The 13,069-nt window shown below is 41.7% G+C and overlaps 1 protein-coding gene across 2 annotated transcripts in view; it reads left to right on the top strand.

Annotated features, from left to right (window-relative positions):
• The window catches only part of DAAM2 (dishevelled associated activator of morphogenesis 2), a 200,342-nt gene that overhangs the window by 84,800 nt on the left and 102,473 nt on the right, over window positions 1-13,069 (top strand). The gene's annotated exons all lie outside the window — the stretch shown is intronic.

Below are 13,069 nucleotides of genomic sequence, written 5' to 3'. Positions count from 1 at the left end.
ATATAAAAGCCAGATTTGAGTGTAAAGCCTTTTGACCCAAATCCCCAAGTGAAATGATGACACCAACCATCATCTGAGATCTGTAGTGAGAAGAGCATTTGTGTTAGCTCCCTGAAGCAGGCCCAGGGGGTATAGCATCATCTTGCCATCTGCTCTGCAAAGGGTATAATGAAACATTGGTGTGGTTGAATGAATTTTCAAAATACTTATTTTTTTCCCTTGTTGCAGTTAAAATCTGGGGCATTTTTCCCATGGAAGAGTTAATGACAAGAAAGCTGAGCATAGCTGTGCTGGAGAAGTCTCCCTTGTGATGAATTTTCCAATCCAGTAAATATTCAGTGTGTTTCTACCTCCCTTTCTGAGGAAAACTGGCATTTTGAGGATCAGGAGCATGTCGTCTTCTGCTGTTGTTGTGCTACTTAAACTAGTACCATGAAAAGTGAATTTGGAGATGGGGAAGAAATTAGGAATGACCCATTCCAAGTTTTCAAACTTGCTTGTGTAGTCTCCAGACTGAGGCAGATACATGTGTGTGAGCTGCTCTGTTTGGGAGAAGTACCCAGACCATCCAGCTATGTAATGGCAGCTGCCTGACTGGACTCTGACCAAGGCAGTGACTGTGAGATGATAAGCTGATGCTGATTTCAGCTGAAATGCCTGCTCTTGTTGCCACTCAACCAGAAAAACAATTCTAGGCTTATGTGTTACTTGAAGCTGGATGCTGTGTTTGTGCCTTGTCTGATTAACTAGAAAATTAAAACAGAAAGAGTTACTCCTGATAGGTCCTAAATTCTATCTTGATTTATTCCACTGGGAACATGTGCAGGGAGTAGGTCTGAATAAACACGATGACTTACGGTGATTTGGAATGATTTGGTTTGGGCTAAGACAGGAGATGATGTACCAGCTCTCAGGCCATCTGCTGGCAGTGACTGCCTTGGGATGAATGCAGTGATAACAGTACAGGTAAGTTCTTATCAAAGTCTAGATGCACAAAATACAAAGCAAACAAAAATATTTCTGACAAGTTTTGTCCTCCAAAAGGCTGTTTCTGTGAAAGAGGACAGAACAGCTGGCTTTAGCATGTTCCCTTCATTGAACAAGCAGAGAGAGAAGCTCTAGGCAGCAGGGTGTGTGGATTGGTCCTGCACCTTGCAGATTGTAAAACTGGCCCTACTTGACCATCGAGGCTGATGTGACCAGCATCACTTCTGTTTCCATACTGCTGTATAGTGGTAAAGTACTGCTGCAGATGGTGGTCTGTTGGCAGACTCCAAAATGGTTTTGCGCCTGCTGGCAAAAATATCTGAGCTAGACACACGTTTTTCCTTATACAAATTTATCAGCTGAACAGGAACTACAGAAGAATCTGGAAGAACTATTGTAAGGCAAAGGAAGTAACTTTTTTTCATGCAACAGCTTCTCCGTGCCCTTGTTCATATTTGTTAGCAGCAGTGTATTCTTTTCACAGTGGATTCTGATACTTTGTGCTCATTGTTAGAATCCTGGACTCTTCTTGGTGGTTAAAGGTGGTGTGTGGCTTTAAAGATTTTGCCATCTAGATCTCTTATAACAGCAGCCTGATCCCAGGTTGGAATTGAGACCATATCAAGAAGGGTGACTTAAATGCTGGCAATTCAGAAAAAAAAAAAAAAAAAAGAAAAATATGAAGAATGCTAGCACAGAGGAAAGAGCAGTGTGAAAAATTTGTTCTTTTGTTGTTTCTGTTTTGTTAGTGACTGTGAGATGGTTGTGGTATTTGAGAAGGTGGAGTGCAAGATTCTCTATTTCAAGATGCAAGGTCCTTAGGAAAGAAATAGAATTGTCTTTTGAGTTCATGTTTTCAAAGTTAATAGTATCATTATATCCTCCAAACTTGAATGAGTTCCTTCAGCGCATTAGATTCTTATACTGGGGAAGATTTGGGAAATGCTTACTACTATACTTTCATGGTCTTATCTGCCCTTGAAGAATTCTTGCATTTAGCTCAGGTGAGATATTGACTGGAATTCCCTGTCATTCTCTTACATTGCATTTGAATCCATTTAATTCTCAGTTTGGAAATTTTTTTTTGGTTGGTTTTTTTTTTTAATTTTTTTTTTATTTTTTTCTCTGAGTCCCTACCCTTTTATTCTCCTTTTGGAAATTTTTTTTTTTTTTTTTTTTTTTTTCTCTGAGTCCCTAAGGAAGGGTTTTGTTGACTTTCTTGGTTCACAAAAGCTTTTTGTCCATATTGCTATTTACCATCTTTACAGGCTTTTTCAGAAGTAAACTTAATGGGTACTTTTGGCATAAAATTTAAAGGTACTTTATTTACAGTTGAGGAGCAGCATAAATACTTATGAACTCTCTATATTTGAAAAATTTACAATTATCCACCATCTGTTTTGGCCTTTTAAAATTTCTTCTCCATTGAATTGCTGAGAGAGGTAGGTTGCTGCTCAGGTGAGGCAGTCTACACTCTTCTCTCTCTCCCTCTCTAGATCTAGCATTGTGGCCCTATTGCAAACCCCAGATTTTGTAGAGAAGATGGACATGTAGCTGTTATACATTTCTGAACAATAAGACCACTGGAATCAAACCCATATTTTCCCTGTAATATTACCTGAGTGCAATTAAATGAAGATAGAAGCAAGTGCTGAATCAAGGTCTCTGTCCTTCCTTCAGCCCATCCTGGGAATCATGATTGAAACTGTAACCTTGGTTACCGTCTGCAGTGTCCTGCAACAGTGACCACAAGAACATGGAACTATGTCCCTTCTTGACACAGCCCTGAATTCAACTCTTAGTCTTTCATCTCATCGCCTCTGATTTCATTATATGAAATACGGTGCCTCAGCATCAATGTTGGCTCACCCTCTGAATTAAAGATGAACTAGCCAAGGTATCTAGCTGGAAAAAATGGCAGTGAAATCCCTTCCTAAGTAAATGAATGTCTTCATCTTCTCCTGAAATAGAACTATCGAAGTAGGCTGATGTTGGCTCCTGTTCTGTGTGTGATGGTGCTCTCTTGATTTCTCAGCACACCAGGCACTTTAGTGCCAGAATGCTGAAGGGAGTTGATTAGTGTTCTCTGAGTACATGAACCATCCACATAACTGGTATCTGTGCTAATTCTCTCGGCACAGAGGCAAAGGAACAGTGGGATCACCATAGACATGCTTATATTAGCACTGGATGAAGTGATCAGTAGCATGAAGTTTGGGAAAATTCTGATCTTAGCTTTCTCTGTGAAATCTCTCAACATCTGTTCCTTCTCTGCCTTAAAAGAGAGTAAAATTCTGTGATTGTCTTTTTTCCCAGAGGAGGGAAAGTTGAGAAAAGGAAGGAAAAGAGTTTTATATTGAATGAAAAGTAAATCATGGAAGTATCTGGGAATTTGTTTGTTTATTTATTTCGTCAAAGGAAGCAAAGAAATTTCTGAGCAAGGCATAAGTTTGGCACACACTGGATAACATACCTTCTGCAGCTATGGGGAGATGAGATCCAAACCTAAACAACTGTAGTAGTGGTCTCCCCTGCAAACAGCTGACTTCGAAGTAGCAAGTTCCCCTCATGCCGAGTTCTCCCTTGCAGACCATTTAGTGTAGTGGATACAACACAAAGCTCAGATGAAAACTAGGCTTCACCACATTGAATAAGCACTCCCATATATCACCAGTCCCACTCAAGCTTCCCAGGGTCTAGCTGTGGCAGTGTTTGTGAGGCCCCTTTTTTGGCTCTACAACCTGAAAGAGTATTTATGTGGTAAAAAGTACAAGAAATGCTCCCACTGTGATCTTTCATGTGAATATAGACAATATATGTTAATGTGTGTAGGAACAAGGGGGCATCAGCTCTGTTTCTATGTGTTTGCTGCTGGACTTGAAGAAGAAAGTTCTGTATTTCTCCTCCAGCTCTCTTGTAATATTTCTGGGAAGCAGAGATGCAGAGTTGCCTGTCCTGTCTCTTGGCTCCCAGTATGCTGCAACACCTTTCCAGAAAAGCATCTTCTATGTCTGAAGCTTATTTAAATCCTTCCTTTCTCGTTGAAAGATTGTGACTTAGAAAAACATGCATGTTAGGTCCTTGCTTCAACCCCCAAACACTTGTCATGTGCATTGATAATGGCATTTACTCTCATTTAAGTTCATGCATGTTAGCAAGGTCTGAGTGTTTAGTTTCAAATTATTGGTCTTTTGAGTCATTCTGTCCTAATGCTGGATTCATTTGAATACAGGGATTTACTTTCTGTGTCACTTGCCCTGCATATAAATCATAGTTTCAGATTATGCTTCCGACTGGCCTGCAGCTTTGAGTTGTTGCTAAATGCAAATTTTAAACCATAATTTAAAAGTCCCTCTGTTTTCCCCATAAGAGGAAGTTATTTAATTCCCTGTTTCCATCCCTCATGCCTTCTGTGCTTCTCTGTAATTAATTAATCTACCTAGTGTGTCAGGAAGTGTAATGCCAAACACAGTCGGCAACTGGAGAGGTCCTTCATATTTATTTGTATTTTATGAGCTCTGACTTCAGCAAACTAGGAGGCTTTGCTGGCCTTGGCTCAGTGGAGACCCCCCACCCCAGTTATTACTTCCTTTCTTGCACTTAATGAGGATGAACCAGTGGAGGTTGTAAGAAAATGCTGCTGGTGAGACCAAGGCAGAAGTTTCCTGGAAAGAGGCTCGTATCCAGGAAGAAACTTTGGCATTGCCCTCCGAATAGAAGATGCTGTCTCTGAAAGCAGAAAAAATCCAAAACTTTGAGGCAGAAAATCACTTTCTTCACTGATGGTGGCCAAGCCACAAAAACTTCCTTTTCTCTTGGGTTAGTTTGTAGTTGTCAGATCAATATTTTTCATGCATTCAGATGCAAGTGTCTTCTACTATAATAATGGCAAAAGAACTGGGTGGTTTAAAATTTCTGAAGCAAAGGGTACTGAGGCTCAGGAGGCAAAAGCTCTTCATGGTGTCAAAGTCTGTCTAGTTATGAACAAAATTCCTTTATGTCCAGCATAGTCCAAGACTGTACATACTCAGGGTTCCTCTTTTTTTTACAAATTTTTTCATGCAGGGGATATGTTTCTTTATTTCTTCCTGCTCTACAGAAAGAGTTTTTCATAATGTTGGTTCTCCTTTATGTGTGTCTCATATGCAATACATGTGCACAAATCCCTGATTTTAATGCACTACAAGAAGCTTTCTGTAGTTGAATTCAAGTCCAAATCCATAAGAGATATTGCATTTTAGGATTGTGGCAGAGACAGCTTCCCCTTTCAGGTGCTCTCCTGCATCTGGGTTCCTGTGGTAGGGACAGGCTTATGGCCCTGAGTGCAGCACCAGCTACTTTCTCAATTTAGGCTCCCTTCCAGCAGATGCAGTCTGTTGGCAGCTCCCAGCTCCTGGATCAGCTGTGCAAGAAGCAGCAGTCACTATGCAAATGCGTGAGACCCAGCTGCTGGGAGAGGAGCATGACATGGGAGCCAGGTCTCACACTCCGTGTCTGAGAATCAATAGGGCTGTGTAAACAAATGTAAATCCAGACCTGGTCTTATCTGTGAGATTTTGGGTGTGAAGAAGCTGGGGGTGTCACCAAAGCACCTGTGCAGTTTTAAGGATTTTGTACAGCCATACACTGTGTTTTAGTTTTTGTTGTTTTACTACAAAGCTTATGGACAGTTGTACCCAATGTAAACCAGTTCAGTTTCACTGAAGACAATAGTGGAGTTACATCATTCTCCATTGGCTGAAATTCGGCCTGTGTGGTATTTTCTATGTCTGTGGTAGTTGTTGGCTTCTGAATATCCCAAGAAGAGCATACTGACTGCTGTTCTGCAAAGTGGGAAGGGTCATGGTCATGGTTGGACACGTCTGGGTGTGTTCTGAGAATGATTTACTTACAGTAGACATGAAATGCCTGAGGAAGCTCTCACAGGACTACACATTTTTAACAGGGCAGTGCTGTTGTTTCATGGGAACATGCAAAGAAATGCATCTAGCACATCTAGGGAAAAAGAGGAGAAGTACTGGATTTTGGGACAACAATAGAGATGTAGCTTGGGATACGGGAGGAGGGGAAAGAACAGATCTACCACTAGAGGATGGAAGTGCTAAGTTGTCAATCTTATGTCTTCCCTCTATTGAATGCTCAAGAGCTGTCATGATATCCTAACCCTGAAATCATGGATAGGGTAGATATGCCTAATGTTCAGAAATCTTGTGGCCATGTGTTTCTAACACTTTTATCACCTGATTTGCTAATACTATCATGCTTTAGCATAGCTGCAAGTGTTAAGCAGCATAATATAAAAAGAAAAAAAATAACATACTTTTTCCTTAGTAAGGCATAATTAATATTTGAATGGTTTTTGTGTTCCTCTATGGCTATAACAAAGTGTCAGCAACTTTGTGGATTGAGCCTGAAGGCTGCTGAAGTGATAAAACACTGAGATGATATTGATAGTAGGAGTCATATGTGCTAGCTGGAAGGATCAAATTAACTTATCTCTATTTCAGCTTTTTGGAGCTTTTCCAGCTCTACTTGGATGGATACAGAATAGACAATTTTCTATCCTCCTCCTAGAATTGCACCAGCATTCTCATGTATTTCCTGCCACTCTTCCTGATGACTTAGAGAGTGAGCTCTCTTCAGTAGAAACAGCAGCAGTACAGGGATGTCCTATTGCCCCAACATTTTGGAATGGCTTCTCTGAGTATGATTCTTGTGCTTCTGTGGTTTCTGTCCTTCAGTTCTCTTTATTAGTGTCTTAAGTTTTTCAGAGTTGTATTCGATGGCTTAGAAATCTATTATTAAGACCTCATCCCTCACCTTCTGGAGAGAATATCTGAATCTAGATATTGGTCTGCTAAGGAAAGGTGAGAGATTGTTATAAAACAGATAAGAAAGGTAACATGGGATGAGAAGGTGCCACTCGGAAATGCACGTGCGAGAAAGGACAAGAGGAAGGTACTATGTCTTGGAAAGACCATGTTGAACAGATTGTAACTGAACAGGAGATGGTGATAAGAAGGAAAAGTGTCTTCCACAGTATTGAAGAAAAACACACAGCAAATGAAGTGCCTGCGGTGCTGAAGGGAGAGTGAAGACCAATTGCGAAGATGGAGATGATATGGAATGAATGTTAGGCCAAGATGATCTTTTGGCTATGCTTTTGGAGTGAATGAACAGTGATCAGGGGAGGTGGAATGACAGATGTCTATTTCTTCTTCAGCTTACAGAGGAAGGGCCAGATCTGAGATACTGTAGGAGGTATGTTTTGATACTCAGCCTGATGTCAGCAAGAAAGCTGAAAGGTGAAGCGAGATCCCTCTGTCAATGAAGACCTTATAAACTTGTAAAAATTGATAATAATTCCTCACCTAAAGCTGGGGAAGCAGTGAAATTTTCCAGTGAAGAGAAAAGGTTGAGAAACAGGATGGGATGTAGTTGTCTTGCCAGATAGTAGTTATCTTTAGGGAGGTAGACTGTAGCTGGGGTTTAAGAGGAACTGTTAACAAAATAAGATAATTGAATGGAGAAGATGATAACAATCATGAAGTATCAGGTGTTTAATATGTTGACTAAGATTAGTTTCTGTAGTTGCTCACCTAGTAACAATTTATATCAGATATAATCATGGCTCTGATAGTGTATCATACAGCCTGAGGGAGAGTGGGGGAAAAAGGTTTGTAATTATGTCATGTCTCTGTGCCCTCCTATAGGTGGATTTTATCTTCAAACAGTACTCAAGGTTGTTTATCATTTAGGGGACCTGTTGAGGATTTGGGATTTGGGATTGCCCTTCCATTGTTGGAGGGAAATGGCCTCTTCTTTGCCTGGTGTGCAAGACTCCAGGGTGGAGAGCACAAGGTGCTACAGGTGAGGTGGATGGAGTAGCACATTTTTAGGGCAGAAGGTTTTCAGGTCAGCAGTTTCCTGGCACCTTGCTCCACACCAGGTAAGTAGAAGCTTTTGGTGTCACTAAATACAGCAGAGGTCCTTTTGTTCATCCTTCAGCACCAGGTGGGAGCAGCACATGGAAAGCAAGTTTCAGAAGGTGCTTTTTCTGTCACTCATCACACCAGACTAGCACTCTGCTCTGTTTTGATGTTTTTTATTCTTAGACAGTACAGACAGATGCCTTCCACCTGACACTGTAACAGCACTGACCCAGAGCTTTTAACATTAGGTAACTTGCTATCTGTAAGCTTGATGGGAGGAAAACTTTTCAAGGACATTTCATTTTCCTAGCTATCCCTGGAAATTTACACAACTGAATTCATGCATTTGTGTGGGGTTTTTTCCCCTTGTGTGAATGTGTAATGCTTCTTAGGCCAGTTTTAATGCATAATTGTAGCCAGATTGAAAAGGTGCTGAAAAGATGAAGCGTGTGTAGATTATAGGCAGTACAGGAGTACAATGGCAAATGTATTGTAATTGAAGAACTTGGGGAAAATCTCTATTACTGCCTCCTGTCGTAGATATTGCCCTGCTCTTATCTACTTGTTCTTTTTGTAGGGAGAAACTGATGCAAGACTCTACTGCCCTCCTGTAGACACAGTGGTGTATACAAAAAGGCCCTAGTTGACATTTGTATATTCTATGCATTTTCACATTAAAAACACTTCAGGGTGTCTTTTAATTTTGCAGTTTCCCTTCATTTGTTGACCACATAAAGGAAAGGAAAGACTGCCCACACTTAACAACCTTTGGAAAAGGTTAGCAGCATGCACAGCAGTGTTATGCAATAGTTTACTAGGTGGAGGCTTGAAGAATAACTCCTCCAAAGGAAATTACAAGGGGAAAGCAGATTGCAGTTTCGCAGTTTGGAAGGTGTCCAGGGAGATCCCTGAGTCATGGAAAATCCATTGGGATTGCTTTAGTGGCTGTGTTTCAGCATTACATCTTGAATAGAGAGGAACAGCTGCATAAGTTTGTTGGTTGGTGTGAAGCTGTTGGCTTATACATTAATGATGTGGAAGAACTTTGGATTAAAAATGCTTAATGAGATACTAAATGCAATTATGATTTGTTGTTAGGAGACGATGCAAGGCACATGCTCATTCTTCTCTTATTCTTTTTTCTGTATTTTGTGAAAATTTCTGATAATTTCTTCAGTGGAAACATGGAGAGAAAAGCATCTTAGGTGGTGTTTTCTTAAGCCCAGTGATGTCAGTGCAGTAGTTTCTGTTCTGGTTATTAGAATACTTGAGCAATGAGACAGGACAGGGTGTGAGTGAATAACCAAATATACTGTCATGCCTTCAATTCACTGTCTGACTAAGGACACATAAACATTCTGTTTATGTGAGGGAAGAGAATTGTGGAATTTCCCTCCTCTTCAACCCAGAGGAGATAACAGAAGCCTCATATGTGGATGATATTCTCACTGGTCTGGACTGATTGGTAGTAAATACAGATCATCTCTATTTATTGAAGTAGAAGTTAACAATTAGTGAAAAGGAGACTGATAAACTTCTCAGTCGATTCTATGTTGGAAATCCATGCTGTAGATTATAGAGCAAGCCACTGCTAGAGGTGGTTAAGCTCAACGGTTTAGTCTGTTACAATTTAAAAGAGGTTATTTAATTAATATTTTCCACTGGTGTAAATCCAGAGTAAATGCACTCAATTTAATGGAGTTTGGGGCATTCTGATTTCTGGTTTGGACTACCAAGTTTGGAATAATAACTCACAGGGCAAGAGAATAACTAAAGCTAGCTTCTGATTTTGCTTTTGTCTGTGTAAACCTAAACTTCTGCCAGAAAATGATGTTGATTTAGTAGAGTTCCTGTGAGTTTACCCCGTGTATAAGTTTAAGCTTGTCTTTCTAAGCTGCACAACCAAAGCTCAACAAGACGTTAATTTTGCTCATTAAATTCTTAACCATCGTCTCAGATCCTCCTGCCCTTTTACGTAATATTTTATCAGAAATTTAAAGGTCAGCCAAGCTCTGACTTACCCTTGTTTTCCTCTATAGGGGCATATGGCAAATAGGATGCACACAAGAGGATAAAGCTGTGAGGGGAGGAGTAGGTGGCACTGACACCCCTGGAAATTCAGCCTGCCTTTGGCACAGCAGCTGCAATCCCCAGCCCACATTTTGAAGGTTGAGCCAGCAGGACTGTGTTTGGGCAGGAAGCGATCAGAGAGGTGTGTGCCTGTGTGCTTTGGCACAGTCTAGACTGTGAATTGCTCCAGCCTAGGAACCTCCTCTGAACTCATTAGTATTAAAACAGAACAGAGGGGACTCTGTAGGGAGGGAGAGGGTGTGGAAGCCGGAAAGGTAGCAGTTTAGATGGCAGTTTCCTAATAACCTTTCCCACAACTACCTTCCCATACAGGGTCTCAGCTAGAGGACCTTGGCATGAGAAACAAACCCTGGCACAGGGAGGGGGAAGGGAGGGAGGAAATGAGGGGAGGGAAAGGAAATAAGGGGTGGAAAATGGGCACTGTGCTGAAACAGCAGATTTTATTTTTATTTAGTGTTATATATGCTGATGCTGGAAGCTGTTTGAGAGAGGTATTTGGTACTGTGTATATAATCAGAATGTGGAGGTAAATTTGGCACTTGTACCAGAGGACTTGCAACCTGTCATGGTGAAAAAAATGTATCAAGGACAGGTACAACAGCTTGAGTTCTGTTTGGTGTTTTCATTTAATTGACTGGATGGTGAAATACAGAGCACATCTATTAGGAAATGATCAACAATGTGATCCTGGAAAATCCTGGATTGCTTGTGCTCTACTGTGCTGTCCCTCCAGCAGATATGGGAGTGGTTGAAGTCCCCCAGGAGGACCAGGGTTTGTGACTGTGAGGCTGCTGCTGTCTGTCTACAGAAGGGCTTCCTGGCCAGACATGCTCCCCAGTAATGTCCCTTGCCCCTGTCCTCCCTTTAATCCTGACCCACAAGCTTCTAGTCAGCTCCTCCTCCATCCCCGGGTAGAACTCCACGCATTCCTGCTGGTTACTGGCATAGAGGGCACCACTGCCTCCTCATCCTCTCTACCTGACCTTTCTAAAGTGTCTTCCATTCCAGCTCAGAGGAGCCACCTCTGTGATGCCAGTGAGATGAAAGCCCTGCAGGCATGTGCACATCTCAAACTCCTCTTGTTTATTCCCCATGCTACATGATGTATAGAGGCATTGTAGTAGAGTTTCTGATGACTCTCAGTTACTGGCAGCAGTGCTTGGAATTCCTTTTTGCTGCTCTTCAGGTGCTCTCCTGCTGACATGTGATCCCTGTCTAGTATCTGGGCATCTATTGCTGACACTGACATCAAATTGGTAGGAGTGGACGGACTGAGGATCCCCTTCCCCAGCAACTTTACTTTAAAGCCTTCTTTTCCATCTTGGTGGCACAATAACTGAAGATGCTCTCCCCTTTCTCTGACAGATGGACCTGTCAGCTCCAGCAGACCAGTTTTCTCAAAGTGAATCTCATGGTCTAAATTGCAAACACATGGCTGGTGTCACTGGTCCTATAGCCATTAGTTAATTTGCCAGATTGAACTGGCCCTTTCAAACCCCTTCCCTTTGGCCAGGAGAATTGATGGAAGAGATACTTGCCCTCCAGAGTCCCTTACCACAGCTTCCAGAGCTCTGTAATCCCTCTGGATACTCCTCAGACTGCTCCTGCTCATATCACTTGTGCCCACTTGAAACAACAGCAGTGGATAATAGTCAGTAGACCATATGAGGCTTGGTAGTCTCTCAGTGATATCCCCAGTATGAGCCCTCGGTAAGCAGTACATCTCTCTAGAGTGTGTCACTGGGCACATATCCATACTGTACATATGTTAAAAGATAAGCTTAAAATAAAGTGGGAAAATTGTGTGAAAAAATGATGGCATTCAAGGGGGACAGTTAAAACTCTTCTTAATAGGAAGTCTGGTAATTCAGGGCAGAAAGCAGTTACAGTTTTTCAGAGAAAACCTAGGGATTATAGTTGAGCATGAATGAACATAAATCATGCAGGTTTTGAGGGGTTTTATAAAAAAAGAAAGGTCATTGACTATACAGAATGTGTGGAGTGTATAACCAGAAGGGCAGTCTGGAAGATGCATGAAATAAACTTTGCACTCAGCTGTGGTAAGGTCTCAGCTGGACCACTGTCCTCACTTTTGAACAGTGCAGTTCAAGAAAGATGTCCTTTGACTCGGTAAAGGCCAGAAGTCAATTAGAAGAGAAGTGAGAGATCCAAGGACATATCCTCAAAGAAAGACTGAAAGAGTTGGGTTTGTTTAGCCTCGAAAGAGGAGACTGAGAAGGGACATTACAACAGTCTTTAACAGCCTCAGAAACTGTTATCAAGAGGAAGGAAAAAATCTGCTCACCACATTAGTGGCTGGTAGGGCCGGAAGTAATAGGCTTAAATTGCAGCAGCAGGGATTTAGATTAGACATGAGCCTGACTATTCAGTTTTCATCCCTGTCCCTCTCATTGGGCTCATTTAAGCTCACTGACATGGACATGCACCCCACCTTAACAGAAAAAGCTGTGGTGATAGACAGCTGTTTTACATTCTTATTCTCATATGCCCAATCATATCCATGGAATGTCCCTCTTGCTCTACCTGTATTATAGCCCTGCATATGACAGTGTGTGTCTGAGTCTTGATCTTTTTCTCTCTCTAAACACCTGTGTGTATTGTTGCATGAAGTACTGAAGGTACTGGTTTTCCTCATTCTTTCTGTTTCTGTTTGGCCCAGCAGATTGTTGTCTCAAGCGTGTGGTTTGCCTGTGAAGGACAGAAAAACGAACAGCAGATGCTGCTTGAAGTGGCCTGTGAGAGAGGGGATTGCCACAATAGGCCTCGCTGCTGATGTGTACTTGTGTGCTGTTAAGTCGCACAGAACTCTGAGGTGTAGGAGAGGGACAGGATTTAGCTCTTCTCCAGGAAACAAAGAAGCAATTAACCAGTGATTAAGAAGGGAAAAAGAAAGCAGTATAATGAGGGGTGCATTTGGGGGTGAGAGGGAGCCGTGTTAGTTGACTTTGTGTGTGAAGAATTTCTCTACCAAAAAGCAGTGCCTTTGATGGATGCTGCTGCTAAGCCTTAAGAATGAGTAACTTCTGTGTTGGCACGGT

This window comes from Pyrgilauda ruficollis, unplaced genomic scaffold (assembly GCF_017590135.1).
Source record: "Pyrgilauda ruficollis isolate IOZ18807 unplaced genomic scaffold, ASM1759013v1 scaffold4, whole genome shotgun sequence".
Lineage (NCBI taxonomy): Eukaryota > Metazoa > Chordata > Aves > Passeriformes > Passeridae > Pyrgilauda > Pyrgilauda ruficollis.
Note: the sequence above shows the minus strand (reverse complement) of the source record. Positions and strands in the feature narration are given on the sequence as shown.